Source organism: Peromyscus eremicus, chromosome 5 (assembly GCF_949786415.1).
Source record: "Peromyscus eremicus chromosome 5, PerEre_H2_v1, whole genome shotgun sequence".
NCBI lineage: Eukaryota > Metazoa > Chordata > Mammalia > Rodentia > Cricetidae > Peromyscus > Peromyscus eremicus.
The window spans coordinates 9,274,090-9,279,173 of NC_081420.1; the positions used below are offsets into that span (position 1 = coordinate 9,274,090).

At 51.1% G+C, this 5,084-nt stretch overlaps 1 long non-coding RNA gene across 1 annotated transcript; it reads right to left on the reverse strand.

The window, feature by feature from the left end:
- Window positions 1–1,277: 1,277 nt before the first annotated feature.
- Window positions 1,278–3,896, reverse strand: LOC131910293 (uncharacterized). The gene is made up of 2 exons (XR_009379087.1): window positions 3,734–3,896; window positions 1,278–1,865 (listed from the first exon to the last, which is right to left on the reverse strand). It is a non-coding gene; the product is annotated as an uncharacterized LOC131910293 (long non-coding RNA).
- Window positions 3,897–5,084: the final 1,188 nt, after the last annotated feature.

Below are 5,084 nucleotides of genomic sequence, written 5' to 3' on the forward strand. Positions count from 1 at the left end.
ATATCTTCAAAGCCAACAAGAACTCTGCTTCCCTGGAACTTAACTGTAATGAGATGGAGTTTGTTGGCAGCGACTTTTCAGGAGGGGTTCTGATGATGTTGGTGTTGGGGGCTCTTTCGGGGAAGGCTTTTCCCCCCCATTTTCTCATATATTTATTTTTTAATAATTTAATTAAAATGTAATTGTATGATTTCTCCCCTCTCCTCCCTCCCACTCTTCCCAGGTCTAACCTCCTTCCTCCCATACTCTTTGTTAACCACCATTGTTACATATATATGCATATATGAATCAACATATAAAAATAACTGAGTCCATTCAGCATATAAATATAACCAAGTCCATTCAGTACCTGCTCACACTGTGTGTGTGTGTGTGTGTGTGTGTATGTGTGTGTGTGTGTGTGTGTGTGTGTGTGTGTGAGAGAGAGAGAGAGAGAGAGAGAGAGAGTTTCTAGGACAAAGGAGCCAACTTTGGGCTAAGATGTGAATGGTCGAAGGAGCCAAGAAAGACTGCCAAGTAGAGCACTCTAGGAAGAAAGGACAGTCATCAGGAAACCAAGGGCGGCAGGTTCCTTAAAGCAAACAGGAGCCAGGCCCTGCTCGGTGCAGGCACACGGCATGTGGCACAGCCATTGTCTCTTTTTCTCAGAAAAAGTCCAAGTATTCACCCATATGAGGTTTTCCCCACCCCATGTAGCTCTCTCTCTGGCTTCCTGAAATTCACTATGTAGACCTTGGAACTTACAGCAATCCTCCTGCCTCGGCCATCAGAGTGATGAAATTAAAGGCATGAGTCAAAACACCTGGTATAAGAGTACACTCTTATCTGGGCAGTGGTGGCACAAGCCTTTAATCCCAGCACTTGGGAGGCAGAGGCAGGCAGATATCTGTAAGTTTGAGGCCAGCCTGGTCTACAGAGTGAGTTCCAGGACAGCCAGGGCTACACACAGAGAAATCGTGTCTCAAATAACAAAAAGAGTACTCTTCTGTTTTGTTTTGTGGTTTTTCTGGTGCTGGGGATTGAACCCAGGGCTCATATACACTAGACAAGTGCTTCTGCATCAGAGCAACAGCAGCCCATCGGAAAAGCCCCGTCAGACAGAACCAGCGTGAGGCAGTTGTGTGCAGCCTCACTAAACTTGAGTCTTCCACTGGCAGTGGGCCACACACAGTGGCACTCTGGTGAGATCATGTGGCCTTCTGACAGTGTAGAAGCCTTAATCTATGTAACGTATTCTGGTGTTCACCCTACGACAAAATACATTCTCAGAGCAGATCCCCACTGTTTAGTGATGTATTTCTCTTCCCCTGGAGTTCACTTTGGGAGATGGCGTCCTGTTGGGAAAGGGAGTACAGGAAGAGATGTAAAGCCAAGGATTCCAGAGGCAGGCAGAGGGATGTATGTGTGTGCCAAACTCCATCATTCACCAGCTGAGCAACCTAGGCAAACAACTTCACAGTTCTGGGCCTCTGTTCCCACCCCTTGCTTGTTTGAGTGTAATTCCTGAACAGGCCTGAACACAGCATCTGGAGTAGGCAATGATTCTACCGCAGACCGGCCTCGATGTTGGTTCTGCAGCGCCTATCAGGCATGTGTTAACCCTCAGCAAAGGAAAATGGCCCAAGTTCTGTGGCTGCGAGGAGAAGTATTTGTGGAGAATAGTGTGATCAATGTAGTGCTGGAATTCAGCTGGAGTCAGGGCCACTCTATTTGCCCAATCTCCAGGCCATTATTTTCCTTCAAGTTCCCTTCTGTCTTCTTCTCTTAGCCTCTCCGTATCGAGCACACACTGGGGACCCAGGTTTGGCCAACCTGTGCCAATCCCATCCCTCCACAGTGGACCATTCAGAAATTGACCAAGAAACCTAGAATAGAGAGAGACATGACCTGATGAGGCCTTCCAAGGCCCTGGAGCTACTTAATCCCAACCCCAGCAGCAAGATCAGCGGCTCTTACTACCATGAGACAGCTGCCTTTGGCTCTTGCCAATTCTGATTGAGTTTCTGTCACCTGCAGCCAGAGCCCTGACAGCAACAGCGTTTTGTATGCAACAGCAGAACTCACGCGTCCATGGGGTCTGCCATCGGTGACGAGGGAAAGATGGGCAAAGGTAAGAAACGATGAGGTACGTGCTCACTGTCCCTCCTCCTTCTCGCTGGAGAACTCCAAGCTCCCAGCCATGCAGTTGGGTAGGATGCAATTTCAGAGTTAGCCAGCTAGGATTTCCCATCTCCCCTTGTACCTCGATAGGTTAATTAACACGGGAACTCGTGACCCAGTGAGATTCCACGCTGCAGTTTTAATTCAATTTTGAGACTTTTTCCCACTGGGCACAAACAGGTGGCTTTGGAAGGTTCTGGCAGTTGTCATGTTATGAGGAACAGAGCCTGCTCCGGTGTATGTCTGATAAACAGAAAGACTGGTCTCATCTTTAGAGTGCAGATTAAACCACGTGTGAAGGAAGAGACACCCCCAGCGGTTCAGCTACCTGAGCCAGTGAAGGCCATTTGGGCTCAGACTTCTGGCTTCATTTTCTGTCATGTGTAAAAAAGAATCCTGTGTGTCTCCCATAGCACATGGGGAAGGCACCCATCCCCACCACCAGAGGCCTGTGTGCTCTACTCTCCTAAGATTCACTTTGCATCCAGAAAGAAAGCATTTGGTTTCTCACAAGCTCTCGGGACACCCGAATGTAGGGGCCCCTCTGAAATGTCGGGTATGAGATCCTCAAAGGTCTGGGATTAATGGAAACCCGTTCAGCACACAGGTTGGAGCAAGGGGGAGCTCCTGACACCCTGAAGGAGGCAATAACTCACCCTGGGCCCACCTCTGCCCTTCCCTCTGCCCATCTTGAGCAAGGACAGCCATCAATCGAGCTTATCAGACCTCTTATTTCATCCTTTATCCGGCTGCCGTAGGTGTCATTCAGCACTCTTAACAGAGTTATGAGCGATTGAGTGCCGGGACCGGGCTGGCTGAAGGATTCATGGGTGCAAGTCTCTCCATTCATCAGAAAGAGCCTTAGTTAGCTTTGGGGTTTCCAGTGGGGGATGGAGAAGGAGGCTTCTCTGTCCGTAACCAGAATGTCAACGTCATGGAGAGGACAGCAGTGACATTGGTGGAGAAGACCCCTGAGTAGCAGTGAGAACCACCATCGGGCCAGAGGGCAGGCACCGGGGCCAGTTCTGGAGCTGGGGATGCACTTCTGAGTCAGATGAGACGTTTACTCAATACTTGTGGCACAAGACCAGCTTGTCCTCTGAGCACACATCTCTACTCTGCTCACTACAGTTACTATGAAGTCCCCACTCCTGGGCCAGCTTACAAAGCCCTCTCCCCACACCTGCGATACCCTGGTGTCTTTCCCTAGACCACTACACTCCGGGCCTCCAACCTCTACCTAGTCCTCACACACTCATGCTCACACCCATCTCAGCCCCAGGGCTTCACATGGCTGCGTTTCCTTCCACGCGTAGGCTCAGCTCCAACAGCAGACAGGGCTTTCCTGACCCTCACCGCTGTCTGCCTGCCACGTGGTTCTATTTCATTTCCTTCACAGTTATTAACCTTGGCCAAAGATGTCTTACTTCTTCTCCCCTTTACTTGAAAAGAAGCTGCCAGGAATTCTACTGCCTGAAGGCAGGGTTCTGTTTGTCCTCAATACTGGGGAGGTCCCCGCCAGCACCTGGTGCATTACTGGGTGCCACAGACACAAAAAATAGAGATTACCCACACAAACTGCTGCCCAACTTGGTGCTTCACAGCCTGGCACCAAGCCTGAGTGTTTGGAGAAAAGCCTGCCTGAACTCTGGGCTTCTGTCCAGAGTCCTGAGGCTTAGAACAACCTATGTCCCACCCAAAAGCCTCTCTTAGAGACAGGGAAGGAAGATATTGGTTCTGGGAGGAAAGACTGTTTTGTGAAACCAGGAGGTTGCCATGGTAACGCTTCTTTATGCAACAAAGACCCCCCTTCAAGTTAGAGAAGAGAGGGCGCAAGTCAATGGATATTGACCAATAGCAGTGGGGCCTTCGGCTGTGCACAAGGAGGGACTTTCAAGTCACCCTTGCCTGTCCTTCGGCTTGATCTGACACCTCTGCTCTGTCCCTCCAATAGCAGCAGATTGTCCTTAGCCCCCTCCCATCTCACCCTGGGCCGTGAGGGAGAGGAGATGAAGGTCAAGGGTCATCCCAGGCAGCGGACCCAAGCAGGGAGCTGTCCTAGATGAGGTGTGGCCGTCACACACGCACTAAGCACTGTCGTGCGCACTGGCTTGGATGAGTTAGGGGGATCAGTGCTCACCCAGCCACAGGGGGCTGTGTGCAGCTGTCTGTCCATCCCACAAGGCTCAGGGAGGCTGTAGTGGGCAAGAGAGAGCTGCAGGGGTTTGACTCGGATGGCCACACGCAGAATTCAAGCTTATAACCACACTGCCATCCCTGCAGTCCTCAGCACAAACAGACGTGATTGCTGCCGTCTGCCGAGTTCGCTGTGGGTCAGCCATGTCGTCACCTGAGCACCTTTGCGTTTCGTACAGGGAAACGGGATTTCAGGGGTAAAGGCTATGACCCAAAGGCAAAGTTGGAACCTGCACACCTGTCCAGAGTCCGAGTTCATGCCCTAACATCAATAGAACCTGGGTATCGCCGCCAAGACAGCCTTTCCAGCCTGGCCAGTAGTGGGGCTGGGGGACAGAAACCTCACCCTTGGGACCTGGGGAGTTGCTAAGGCAACTTTTGGGAACCAATCTGTGACCTGAGGATAACTAGCCTTGACGAAACTAAGGAAACAAGGCAGCAAGCCGAAAGAGAAAGCAGGCCCCAGGTGATGTGGCGGGCCTGAGAGCCAGGCACGCTTCACACCCCACTGTGGAGCACAAATGTGTCCTTACGTGTCAACGGCTTCAGTGCTGGCCACATCATCTCAGCCAAAGCTTCTCAGGTGACAAAGATAAGAGACAGCAAATTACCAGCTTCGGTCACTATCCACATGCACCACATGCACCACATGCACCACATGCACCACATGCAAGGCCTGGACGCATCCCTGGGAGCTGGTCCCCTCTGCTTTGAGTCTTCAGAACCAG